Source organism: Triticum dicoccoides, chromosome 3B (assembly GCF_002162155.2).
Source record: "Triticum dicoccoides isolate Atlit2015 ecotype Zavitan chromosome 3B, WEW_v2.0, whole genome shotgun sequence".
Lineage (NCBI taxonomy): Eukaryota > Viridiplantae > Streptophyta > Magnoliopsida > Poales > Poaceae > Triticum > Triticum dicoccoides.
The window spans coordinates 785,877,158-785,891,260 of NC_041385.1; the positions used below are offsets into that span (position 1 = coordinate 785,877,158).

The 14,103-nt window shown below is 48.5% G+C and overlaps 1 long non-coding RNA gene across 1 annotated transcript; it reads right to left on the minus strand.

Moving 5' to 3' along the window:
* Nucleotides 1-11,597: 11,597 nt before the first annotated feature.
* On the minus strand, nucleotides 11,598-13,865 carry LOC119282247. The gene is made up of 3 exons (XR_005138663.1): nucleotides 13,798-13,865; nucleotides 13,623-13,721; nucleotides 11,598-11,638 (listed from the first exon to the last, which is right to left on the minus strand). It is a non-coding gene; the product is annotated as an uncharacterized LOC119282247 (long non-coding RNA).
* Between the last annotated feature and the right edge of the window lie 238 nt (nucleotides 13,866-14,103).

Here is a 14,103-nt window from a genome sequence, read left to right on the forward strand (position 1 = left end):
CTCTCCTTCCTTCCCTCTTCCCCTCCTAGTTGGAGTAGGAAAGGGGGAGTCCTACTCCTACTATGAGGAGGACTCCTGCCCTCCTTGGCGCTCCCAAGGGCCGGCCGGCCTCCCCCTTGCTCCTTTATATACGGGGGCAGGGGGGCACCCTAGGACACACAAGTTGACATTGTTTAGCCGTGTGCGGTGGCCCCTTCCATAGTTACACACCTCGGTCATACCGTCGTAGTGCTTAGGCGAAGCCCTGCACTGGTAACTTCATCATCACTGTCACCACGCCGTCGTGTTGACGAAACCCTCCCTCGGCCTCAACTAGATCAAGAGTACGAGGGACGTCCCCGAGCTAAACTTGTGCTGATCGCGGAGGTGTCGTACGTTCGGTGCTAAGATCGGTCGGATCGTGAAGACGTACGACTACATCAACCGTGTTGTCATAACGCTTCCGCTTTCGGTCTACGAGGGTATGTGGACATACTCTCCCCTCTCGTTGCTATGCATCACATAGATAGATCTTGCGTGATCGTAGGAAATTTTTTGAAATTACTGTGTTCCCCAACATGCTCAAAGTATTCTTGATGTATCTGACTATACGTTTTGCAGCAGTTAGGTGAACAGTAGTTGGTGCATGAAGGAACTGGCATACTTTGTTAACAGAAAAAGAAATATCAGGTCTAGTAAGAGTGAGATACTGCAATGCTCCCACTAAACTTTTGTATCTTGTGTTGTCCTCTTGATTCAAGAGTGTCCCTTCTGTGAGAGATAATTTTCTAAACTGGATAATGGAGTAGGTGAGGGTTTACAACCTTGCAAGCCAACCTTTTCTACCAGATCAGTAGCATACTTTTCTTGAGAGAGGTGAAGTCCATCTTTGTGTTTCTTCACTTCAATTCCAAGAGAGAAGTGCAAGTCTCCAAGATCTTTCAAGGAAAAAACTGCACCCAAGTCTCTCAACAGTCCTGTGATTGCCTCATCAGATGAGCTTGTCACAATAATATCATCAACATATATGAGAGCAAATATGCATGTGTCGGACTTGTTGTAAATGAACAATGAGGTGTTAGATTTAGAGGGGACAAAACCAAGTGCCTGCATTTGTGACAGAGACGAGTATACCATGCTCTTGGAGCCTGCTTTAACCCATACAATGTTTTGTCAAGTTTGCACACATGAGAGGGGGATCTTTTGCTTTCAAACCCAGGAGGTTGCTTCATGTACACTCCCTCTTCCAGAACACCATGGAGGAACGCATTCTATACATCTAGTTGTCTGAGACTCCAGCCCCTGGAAACAACAATGGACAAGACATGGCGAATAGTGGCAGCCTTGACAACTGGACTAAATGTGTCCTCATAGTCTATACCATACCTCTGTTTAAAGCCTTTGGCAACAAGCCTAGCTTTGTAACGATCAATAGTTCCATCAGATTTTCTTTTAATCCTAAATACCCACTTGCAATCAATCAAGTTTTTACCTTGCTGTGGAGGAACTAAGTGCCATGTTTTATTTTTCTTGAGTGCCATGTACTCCTCGTTCCTAGCTTTCTTCCATCTTTCATCACCAAGTGCTTCTTCAATTGTACTTGGCTCACCTGGTTCACCTGTAGAACAAAACATACCATGTTTGATAACATGTTTGTAGGTAACAGGTTTTGTCACACCTTTTTGTAGTCATGTACGTCGCGGGGATGCGCTTGGATCCATAGGCACAGAAGATCCATGCGGCTGCACAGAATCTTCAGCAGTAGCAGATCCTGTTGGGGCCGCCGGATTTTCTGTGGCCTGCGCTCGTCCAAGTGCCTGTTGGAGCCGCAGAAGATCCCAGCCTTCGATCCAGCCCATCACACTCCAATGATGATGGATCAGCATTGCCGCCTGCGCCGGTCGGCTGAGCAGACGTGGAGGAACCCGCGCTGGGCCCTGCGCATGTGGACCCAATTGCAGTCCGCTGTTTGTAGACCAAGGGCTGGCCACGGAACCGCACGTCACCTGGGCCAGTTCCTGAGCGCCAGTTGGCAGACGGCGATTGGTGCGGCGTGAGAAACGTGACACAACCGGTGGGAGCCGGCCGCGTGGTGCTCACAGAGTCGAAGGCGGCGCATGTACCCGCGCCTGTCTCTATGTCGCGGGATCTCGCGGAGCATCCGGTCTCTGCGCTTGCGCCTGCACCTGTGGCCACAAATCCCGAGGAGGATTTGATTGCTTGCCGTGGAACTGATCCCGAGGGGAATCTGTCTCCCGTGTAGTGACACATAAAATGATGACCAATATTTTCACCATTAGGTCCAATTTCAACGTCGTTTTCTTCATTGTTCGTTCATGTTTCATCAGCACAAGCTTCATACACGGTATTAGTAGGATTAGTCAATAGTTGATCATCAATATCGTTTCCCCCTTGATCAAGGCCAGTGAGATGAGAAGGCAAAAGGAGGATTTCTTTGCGAAGACGTGCACTGGCGTTGGGATGAAGATCGGCGAAGGGAAATTTTGTTTCATCGAAGACGACATCCCTAGATATAGACACGGCAGGTGGAGACATCTAGGCATTTTACACCTTTGTGTTGAGCACTATAGCCAATGAACACGCATTGCGTAGAACGAAACATGAGTTTGCGAGGATTATAAGGACGAAAGTTGGGCCAGCACGCACATCCAAACACACGGAGAGACTTGTAGTCTGGTCTGGTGTGAAGGAGTCTTTGAACAGGAGTTTCATTATTTATAACATGGCTAGGAAGCATATTAATAATGTGAACTGCGGTGAGGAAGGCCTCATCCCAAAATTTTAGAGGCATAGAGGCGCCTGCGAGGAGAGCAAGCCCAACTTCAACAATGTGATGGTGCTTGTGTTCGGCAGAGCCGTTTTGTTGGTGAGAGTGAGGGTATGATACATGCGAGATGTCAAGGGTTTGGAAGAATGAGTGTCGGTGTCAAAACCGGCGGATCTCAGGTAGGGGGTCCCGAACTGTGCGTCTAGGCGGATGGTAACGGGAGACAAGGGACATGATGTTTTACCCAGGTTCGGGCCCTATTGATGGAGGTAAAACCCTACGTCCTGCTTGATTGATATTGATATTGTGGATGTTTACAAGAGTGGATCTACCACGAGATCAAGGAGGCTAAACCCTAGAAGCTAGCCTATGGTATGATTGTAATGGTTGTTGTTGTTGTATCGACTAGCCTGGCCCTGGTTTATATAATGCACCAGAGGCCTAGGATTACAAGAGTCCTAGCCGAATACGCCGGTGGGGGAGGAGTCCTTGTCTTGATCGCCAAGCCTTGTGGATTCTTCCTTGTATGCGGTAGCTGTCCGGACTGGCCCATGAGTATACGGCCATGGGGTCCTCGGCCCAATCCAACTGATCGGGAGACGACGTGTTGAGTACCCCCTAATCTAGGACACCGTCAGTAGCCCCCTGAACCGGTCTTCAAGTTAGGGACGCTCCTCGATTCTTCCGAACTGTTCTTCATCTTCGGTCGTCGGTCTTGAAAACTGGTTCAACAAATCTGCTCATCTTCGATCTTGAGGATCGCCGAAATGCATTCTACGAGTTTACGCGTCGGGTATCCGAGGCGCCCCTTTAAGTTTCCGGCCTTTATCAATGCCTTGTTATTTTTATGCCATGCCTCGGGTTTGAAGATATTTCCAGAAGGCAGTGTCCTCTTGCGTCCGAGCTCCAACGCCGGACTGCATTCGAGGTATCTTTTGCAGCCGAGCACCAATGCCGGACTGCTTCCCAGCTCTAACGCTGGACTATGTATCCGAGCTCTAACGTCGGACTGTATCCGAGCTCCAACGCCGGACTGTATCCGAGGTGTCGTAAATCACCTTGGTTCAAAGAAGTTTGAAGGAGTTTAGCCGAGCTTAATGCCGGAAATGCCCTCTATGGAGCCAGCCACTAGCGCCCGAGATTTATGCCGGACTGCTTCTGAGGTGGTGCACCACCCCGAATGTGGGCTGATTTTTGTCAATATTTTTTGTTGATGCAATTTATTCTCTGACGAGATATATAGCCAGTAGCCCTCAAGGTGTGTATCGTTTGAAAACCCAAGATGCACATGAAGGATGACATAAGACCGCTGATCCCCGTAGCCGCTGAGACTCAGGTTGATTTGCAAAATCGGTCTGAGGATCAAGTCCTTGCTAGGCAGAATACTTCGGGACACAAAAAGCGGCATGCTCAGTCCTCGAGACTCAGGTTGGGTGCGGCCGACCAACCTGAGGATCAAAATCTCCTCGGAAACTATATTGCACTTAAATTTTCTGCATAGAACAGGCAATGCAGTAGCCCCCGAGACACTGGTCGGGTGGCATCACCAGATCAGGGGATCAATGTGCCCCTTTAATATTTGTAAATAATAAGCCCGAATCCCAGTAGCCCCCGAGCCTTAATGCGGGCACGGGAGGCCGAATTAAGGATCGATATCCATAGTAAAATCACAAATGTAATGACTCTATGTATCCAAGTACTTTATGTCATTAATGCTCGGATCCGCATTGTACAAAACTTTGTTGACCGACCATGGGCTTCAACCTCCTCGGCCGGTAGCCGAGGAGTGTTTGTCCTACTTTATAAAGCCTTTATGAGGGCAAAGATTTACGACAAACAAGGCAATCTGGTCATACGGCTTTCTAAACAAAGGTACGCAGAGAGATATGTTATATTGCTGTTTAACAGAAGAAATGTCTTCCAAAGAAAATAGTCCCGCTATCGGTTCCTTTCTTTGGGTTGTCATGCTAAGCGTGATCATGAAACCTCAGCTCCAATGAAAGAGCAAAAGATTGAGGATTTAGTTTGGGAGGCCAGTTAATAGCCCCCGGTAGTGTTCGGCGACAGTCGAGGTCAAGCCGGAAACACTTCGACCAATGTTATGAATGGCCTGTCATTTAATATAGTCATCGGATCGCTGACCAGTTTACACCTATTGTGACAGTCAGTTTTCGGCTTTCTCCACCGAGGTGCTTGACCATGCGAGCTGGAAGCACAATCGCAGTGGTTCTCCCTTTGCACACCTTGCCGAACAAAGCGGAATATAGGAGGCAAGCGCGGGAGCCGGGCAACCCAACTATTGACCGAAGACACAATTCGAAACTGATGCATATATAGAAATATCCGAGAATGTTTTTGCCGAATCTCTAAAGGTGTCCGGCGTTGCACTGCGAGACTTGTGCTGAGAACACACAAATAGTTAAAAGTGCCAAAAGCTCGGAAAACCAAAAAACGCCAGTAAAAACATGACGTCCGAACAAGATCAAGTGTTCGGTGCCAATCCGAAAATTGGACTTTAGAAAAAAAAGTGCTTCTACCGTGCTTTAACTTTGCAACGACTAAGAAGAAAAACACTTAGTATGAAACGGCTCAAATAAACATAAGAGCCCCCAAGCGACTTGGGTAAAAGTTGACTATAAAATGTAAGGTGACATGTAGAATGCCTTCTAGCCGGATTGTAGATCGTTTGTCGTAGCGGACCTTTTCGCTTCAACCTCTGGACCCAATAGTCCGGAGTGTGTCCGAATACCCTCGCGGTTATAAAAACCGGGGCATGCGTGGAGACCAGGCGTAGGGGTCATTAGTGCTTTATCAGACAACTGCCCAACTAGTTATGTTATATTACATGGTTAGAAAGAAACATCTTCCAGGGAGAATAGTTCCGTTAGGGGTTCCTTTCCCTGGGAGGCATGCCCTAAAGTGCATGTCCGGACTGCGAAAAGAGCAGAAAAACATCTGGGGGCATGTAAATAAATAGGTAAGAAATCATCTTTTAGTTCACCGACCGAGTATTCCCTTAAGAACGCTAGCTTTCGGCTTCACCCAGTCTGAGGTACACATCCGGCTGACCCGGCAGTAACAATCGCAGAGGTGCTCCCTTTACCACCTAGCAGAACAATCGGGAACGTAGGGGTAAGCACAGGAGCCAGGCAACCCAGCTTGGCCAAAACTTAAGTCATATCGATGCATATAATGGTGAATAAAAGGTACATGCGGAAGTGTGACACATGTGTTGGGCATAAAGCCCGTATTAATAAGCTTCTGTTAAAGAAGCCCCCATGTATAATGAGCGCGGGTAGCGCGTCAAGTGTGTGCGAACAGAGTTTCGACAAGGAAAATTTTTACAAGCAACTTTTTTCCAAAAAAGTATAATGCTTGGTCGAACCGAACACAAGTTAGAAATTTAAAACTTTGAGCATGAAGGAAACTTAGCTGGTTAATGTGTTCGGTATTGATGATGCGGTCCGAGCTTGATGCGGGACAAGGTTCTATCCCCCAAGCCGGTCCCGAGGTGGCGGAGCAAAGAGCTCGGCACTGTGAAGTGGTGACATAGCACGATCAATGCAGGACGGCAGAGTGATGCCGACGTCCCTAGCATGGAGTAATGAAGTGTTGACGAAGCCCCCCGTCCAGCCGAGGTGACGTCAAAGGATATAGTCCGGCTGGATCATTTTCCTGTGCACAAAAAATAGTGCAAACCAGAGATAATAAAAAAATGTTGCATAATAAATAATTTATGCAAAGTGAGTAATAAAAGAAATATGGCCTGGCGCCAAAGTCGGTGCAGGGCGGCGGCGTGATGCGGTAAAGGCATGGCAAGGCCTGAATTCGCAGGTTGGTTCGAGTTCCGGATGCGGCATTCGCCGGACTATGTACGGAAACTGACCGAACCGTCATGCGACCGTCGATAATGCGGCCACCACTTGATAGACCTGTGTACATATGATGGACAAACCAGAGTAATAATTCCTTGGAAAAAATGAGCCCAAACAAGTAAAAAATACTAGGATTAATAGCACCTGGTTTATTTGTTGTAGTAATCCGAAGGAAGGTGATTCCCAAAATTGGGACTCGATCCGCGCACCCATGCCTGGTCGGCTAGTGACGCTGAAGTGTCCGGAGTAGGTTGATGAAGAGATGGCGAAGCCCCCGGTCCAGCCGAGATGTCGAAGTAGGTCGGCGTGATGGACACCAGCTTGAAGAAGCAATAGTGCGGCCCTGCCGATGCAGGTCGTGACGTGGTCGATGCCGGCTTGATGAAGCGACCGTGCGGCGATGCCGGTATGCCCGCTCCGTGTAATCCATGGGGCGGCGATGTTGGTGATGATTTATCCTTCGCAATGCCGGACTCTTGTTCGGCTTACCGAGATGATGATCCGAAGAAGTGGAGCTCGGCTCAACAAAGTGACGACGTGTCTAGCGCAGGTCGACAACCGTGGAGTAATATTGCCGGACTGGTTTGACACCAGCATGATGTTGAAGATCATTGTCCGGGTCACGACCATCCTGGCCGTAGTTCGGCCAGGGCTCTCCGGATAGTGAGAGATACTTCAGCGAATTTAAGATATCGCCGAAGAGTGAGTGCTAAAAGGTGTCCGCAGCGGTGAATTCCATGATCGGCGCCCAATCGGATTCGACTGGCAGGGGCGCAGGAGGTTCGGAGTCCGGCAGGGGGTCCGGCACCTCGGAGTCATGGGCTTTATGCGGGACAAGGTAAGTGTTCGGCTCCATCGCCCTGGAAGTTGTAGCTCCCGAGGCGGTGTCCAGCCATCCGTCCTTGATCCGTGCGATCGGCTCCGGACTATGGGTCGGAGCGGATTCGTGTGCGGCCTCCAAGGTGCTGTCTGGTGGCAGAGTTTAGTTCGTGCCCATCGTGACAGCGCGGCACGCTCGGCTGTGGCTCAGATCCATCGAAGATCAAGTCCCCGTGGATATCGGCCGTGAAGTTTAGGCTTCCAAACCTGACCTAACGGCCAGGGGCGTAGCTTTCGATCTACTCCAGATGGCCAAGTGAGTTGGCCCGCAGTGCGAAGCCGCCGATTACGAAGATTTGTCCAGGGAAAAAAGTCTCACCCAGGATTGCGTCGTTGTCGATTGAAGAGGCCATCAAGCCTATCGGTGACAACACAGAGGAACTCTCAATGAAAGCACCAATGTCGGTGTCAAAACCGGCGGATCTCGGGTCGGGGGTCCCGAACTGTGCGTCTAGGTGGATGGTAACAGGAGACAAGGGACACGATGTTTTACCCAGGTTCGGGCCCTCTTGATGGAGGTAAAACCCTACGTCCTGCTTGATTGATATTGATATTGTGGATGTTTACAAGAGTGGATCTACCACGAGATCAAGGAGGCTAAAACCTAGAAGCTAGCCTAAGGTATGATTGTAATGGTTGTTGTTGTTGTATCGACTAGCCTGGCCCTGGTTTATATAATGCACCAGAGGCCTAGGATTACAAGAGTCCTAGCCGAATACGCCGGTGGGGGAGGAGTCCTTGTCTTGATCGCCAAGCCTTGTGGATTCTTCCTTGTATGCGGAAGCTGTCCGGACTGGCCCATGAGTATACGGCCATGGGGTCCTCGGCCCAATCCAACTGATCGGGAGACGACGTGTTGAGTACCCCCTAATCCAAGACACCGTCAACGAGTTTAACTTCTCGTATTCCCCTCCCAAGTCGAATTGGACAACAATAATCTTGCAGTCAAACTTGCGTTCAACAAGAGCTTGAAAGTTTTGGAAAAATTGAAAAACATCAGATCTTTTCTTAAGAAGATAAATCCATGAGAATTTACTATAATCATCGATGAAACTCACATAGTATGTGTGTCTACCAACAGAACTAGGGGCAGGACCCCAAACATCAGAAAAGATTAATTGAAATGGTTTTGTGGAGACACTAGTGGATGTTGGATATGGTAACTGATGACTTTTAGCTCGTTGACATTAATCACAAATTGTATCAAGATGACGCTCACCAACAAATGGGAGCTTATTCTTTCTCAGCAATTTCTCAACTAAGGAAAAAGAAGCATGTCCTAATCTATCATGCCATCGTGTTGATGAAAGTTTGACAACAGCATGGACTTCTTTATTGAATCTTCTACGCTCCGGAATCAACGGATAGAGCCCTCAAACAAATCTACCTCGATAGAGGATTTTCTTTGTTATCTGATCCTCGATCAAAAAGAAGAAAGGATGAAATTCGAGGAAGACATGATTATCAATGGCAATTTTATGGACGGAAAGAAGATTCTTGTTGGCAGTAGGGACATGCAAAATTTTCCTAAGATGAATTTTACGTTGCGGGGTACTAAAACTTGAATGACCAATGTGACGTATCCTCATACCTTCTCCACTTGCAGTGTGGATTTGATCTTTGCCGCGTTACTTCTCCTTCATTGTGACTTTCTCATGTTCACTGGTGATATGGCTGGTGGCGCCGGAGTCAACATACCAATTGGTATCGATCCCATAGGAGCCATCAGCAGCCGCGGCGATCTTGTCCTCATCTTGGGAGTCGTTGTCGTCCTCGTAGTGGTACCAGCAGTCCTTGGACGTGTGGCCGGGCTTGCCATAGATCTAGCAACGCGGGGTATCTGGACGAGCCCGACCAGAGCCGCCACCATGACGCCTCCTATTGCCAGAGCGCCCGCCACCGTTGTTGTGCCCGCCTCCTCCTGTCCTCCCCATGCGACGGGAAGAACCACGCCGGCCAGAGCCGCCACCACGGCCGTGTGATGCAGCGTTTGCGGAGGACTTGAAGCCGCCGCCGCCGGAGCCGTGAAACTGCGCCATGCGTTGGTCGAAGTTGCTGAGCATGGCGAAGAGCTCGTCGAGGGAGGCCGGAGTGATGCGGGCGTCGAGGGACGAGACCAAGGGCTGATAGTCCTGATCCAGCCCATGAAGGATGTAGGAGATGAGTTCGTCGTCTTGGATCGGCTTGCCGGCCGCAGCCAGCTCATCGGCGAGACCACGCATGAAGGCGAAGTAGGAGTCAACAGACTGGTTGCCCTTCTGCGCATTGATGAGGGAGATGCAGATGTTGTTGACGCGGCTCAGCGACTGCAACGAGTACATGCCCGCCAAGGTCGTCTAGAGCGTCTGCGCGGTGGTGACCGTGGTCACTGTGATGAGCACCTCTTTGGAAAGGTTGTCCAACAGGTAGCCGAGAACCTGCTGGTCCTCTCGGACCCAGATTGGGTGGAGAGGGTTGGGTGCGAGAGTCTCCTTACCATCCTTATCCTTGGTGGAGAGGAGCTTGGCCGGTTCCGGCGAGGTGTCATCAACATAGCCAAAGACACCGGCACCACCACTACCGGACTCGCCACCTATGCCGACGGCCCAGGGCCGTCGGCATAGGCCATTTCCCGTCGGCATACATCTATGCCTACGGCTGCCGTCGGCATAGCCCCGTCAGCGTAGATCACGTCAGCGTAGTCTTGTCAGACCGTCGGCATAGTTTAGCCGTCGGCATAGGGGCCTATGCCGACGGCTTTCGTCTAGCTGTCGGCATAGTTTAGCCGTCGGCAGTGATTTTCACATGACGGCAACGGACGGCGCCGTCAAAAGCGCTAACGAATCACGGGCCGCCGCGTGGCAGAGGTATGCCTACGGCAAAGCCGTCGGCATAGGTGAAAATCTATGCCGACGGCTTTGCCGTCGGCATATCTCTGCCACGTGGCGGCCTGCGGTGACTCCTGGCAGGAGGGTATGCCTACGGCAAAGCCGTCGGCATAGATTTTCACCTATGCCGACGGCTTTGCTGTAGGCATATCCCTGCCACGTGGCAGGCCCTGGGTAGCCCTGTGCATATCTATGCCGACGGTTTAACCGTAGGCATACTTACGAACCAAAACCAAAAAAAATACTAGCCAAAAAGGCTAGCAATTTCCAATCCAATTATAAGACATGATTCAACAATCATGGATTTGCAAACACAGGCCATAAAATATTTTTGATGTACACAACATTTTCATTCTAAGAATCCACTAAAAAAATACTAGCCAAAAAGGCTAGCAATTTCCAATACAATTATAAGACATGATTCAACAACCATGGTTTTGCAAACACAGACCATAAAATATTTTTGATGTACACAACATTTTCATTCTAAGAATCCACTACAGCATCAAAGGAGAAGGCGGAGGGGCGGTGCCGATGGTGCGGGAGACGGGGCAGCGATGACAGAGGTGGCATGCAGTCAGTATAATGAACCAAAGATCCTACACATAAGGATGAATATGTAATATATACAATGCATCTACCAAAGGGAAATCACCAAAATGTTACAAGAAATACTTCTACCGGGAGGCAAACAAAGATTTTCATTGTAAATGATCTGATGTTCGCACTGCATAGCTGATACAATAGGATTTCTTCACATTATTCAATTACTGGGAAGGATCAATTACACATATGGATGAACTACTAGTACAGGAGTAGCTTGCTGCCAACACTACTAGCTAGCTGCCAACACTACTAGCTAGCTAGATTAAACACCAACAGCTAACAAAACCTAGCTGCAGTAACCAACAACCACAAATGAGGTAGTACAAGAGCAGAATTTAACAAGTGTGCTACTCTGAATCATCATCACTGTAAATAGGAATGATCTTTCTCATGGCACAAGCACGACAAGCACAAACAAAATCACCCATGCGCATGAAACAGAGCAAGGTACTGCTATAGCAGCACAAGAGAGGGAGCTAGAGGTAGGAGATTGACTCACTGGAGAGGAGGTTGTAGTCGATCCCGAACACGACCGCGGCCGCAGTCGCGCGGTAGAGGAGGTTGTAGCCGAGTTGGACCATGTGCGGGGTGTCGTCATGGCGGTGGATGCCCTGGTTGTCGTCATCATCCACGGAGGATGCCTGCTGCTCCGAATCAAACGAACAAGTCAGAGCTAGTGTTGTTGAGCTAATACAGAAATTAAACAAGCTAGTATAGGAGACACAGGCGTGCTGATGCTAGTATCTACAGAAATCAATCGAGCTAGCTATGCGTGTGCGTGAGCTAGCTTAGTATGTACAGTACATGGTTGTGCTCCAAAACAAACAGAGAATGCTAGCCTCAACAGAATCAATCACAAGGTTATTTTTTTTTGTTACTAGCACTGCTAGTTGTATGTGTTGATCCATCCGGACCTAACTAATGTTGTTGTATCTCTAGACCAAGTGCAGCAACACAAGAAGAAGAACTAAAATTGTAGAGCACATATATACATATGACGAACTACAGAACTAGCACTACATTTTGCACAGGACAGAATTAATCATGAATGGTTCTGTCACAGTTGATGCATTTGTTGCCAAAAAGAAAATTTCATCCAAACTACATACGCTGACATGAGCCGGTGTAATTCACACGTAATGGTGGCTTAATATGTTTTCTACCACATGTCATGTTTACTTACTAGCATCTAAGAATGGATCAGGTATGAATTAGGGCATGGATATCGAGAGCAGCAAGATGGTAGTAATGGAACAAAAAGTTTTGGCCTAAAAAAATTTGTTTGTCAAGGAACAAGATAGACAAAAAAAATTGGGTTTGAGAAGGTGAGTATCTCAGGGGCTGGGCTTACACATGGGTTGAGAAGGAGGTTGATCTGCTGCCACCCACACATGCATCTATCAATCAAAAAAAGAACGTTTAGGTTCTCAAAGACCTTCCTGGATCCGGCAGCAGCACGAACAGAGCAAACAGAGAGGCATGAGGAAACCGAATCAAATCAAATCAAACATCAAAGGCAGAGACAACAACCATTTATTTTGTAGCATCTTGAGATAACTTGAGAAATCCAACCAGACCAATTCATAAGCTAAATTCTACTACATTTTTGGGGTAGCAAGCAAAATATACTTAAAAGCAGAGTCAATTCAAACCGGAGATGGACTCTAGTTCATCAATGGATGAGTGGCATTAACTGTTTGAACATCACACCGTCACAGCAACAAAAGCAGTACCAAGACAAGTGCATCAGGTGTTCCATTTAGCACAAACACAAACTTCAGTGCTATAAAAAAATACGTACAGGGCTAGTTCACTAGTCATGCAAATTTGCAATATATGCAAACAAGTTTCAATCGATCGATATTATGCAAGATACGCCTAGCCTGGTTGCAGCAACCAACAAGGGCAATCCAAACTGAGAGCTAGCTAGCTAGGAGCAGTGGCGGAGCGTGACCAAATCTCAAGAGGGGGCCGACTTTATATAAGAACACACAATATGCATTAAAAACTCCGCTAAGTTGTACGTAGAACATATGCAAGGAGCCAAGGACCATTAGACGACCATATCATCATAAATAACACAATACAGCAGGTTCGCACATACCTGAGCATTGTGGATAGGTAAATTTTGGTGTTCCAAAAGAACAGACCACACCAAATGACCAAAAGACAACTAAACATAACCAACTAGCACTACTGCCAACTAGAGATATGCTCTTCTATTCTTCCTACTTTTGAAATCAGCAATCATATCTTCACAAGCAATTTTTGATGCAAATCTCCACCTGCATCTTCCGTCATATCTAATAAGTCGACTAGGTAGACATCAAAGTTACCAGAACATCTCAACTCGTCACAATGACATATAAATTAACACAAGCAGACAAGCAGTGACTAGCAGCAGTGGTGACAAGAACATCTAAAATCTGCACCTAGCAATCTGCATCTAAAATCTGCACCAAGCCTAGGAGGACCCAGCAGTGGAGTGTGACAGCAGTAGCACCCATTCAAAATTCAGTCAAGCATGTGTATAAGTAAAAAAATGCAGAGCTGAGCAGAGCAGCAGCAAATTGAGAGCAAGCCTAGGAAATCGAGGAGGACAAGGGAGTCATGGAGGGGAAGGAAAACCTCTCGCTTGAGGTTGGGTGTCGTTCCGAGAGAGAGGATGCACGCCGGGGAAGCAGGACTCCTCCTCTCCCTCGTCCCTGCATCGAGTTGCTGCTACTGCTGCGTGTGGGTGAGGAAGGTAGGCACATCAGGGAAGGGTAGGGGAACAGATCGAATAGGAGAGGGAGGGGCTGACCTTGATGGCGTCGGAGAAGGGCTGGAGCGGCGTCGTCCATGGCCTTCCCTTTGCTGTTCCAGCGCAAGTGAAACGACGGCGACATTGGCGTGCTCGATCTGGGATGGAGAGGATATAGGTGAGTAAGAGAGGGTGGGTTGCGAGGGACTCGACGGAGAGATGTACCTGAGCCGCCGGAGCCACGCCGGCGACGCGGTGGCCGAAACCCTAGCTTAGGGGACGGTCGCGGGTGACCGGTAGAGGACGCGAGCGACGAATCTGCTCGGAAGGGAAGACAGAGCGGACGGAGGTGATCATGCGAGTGTG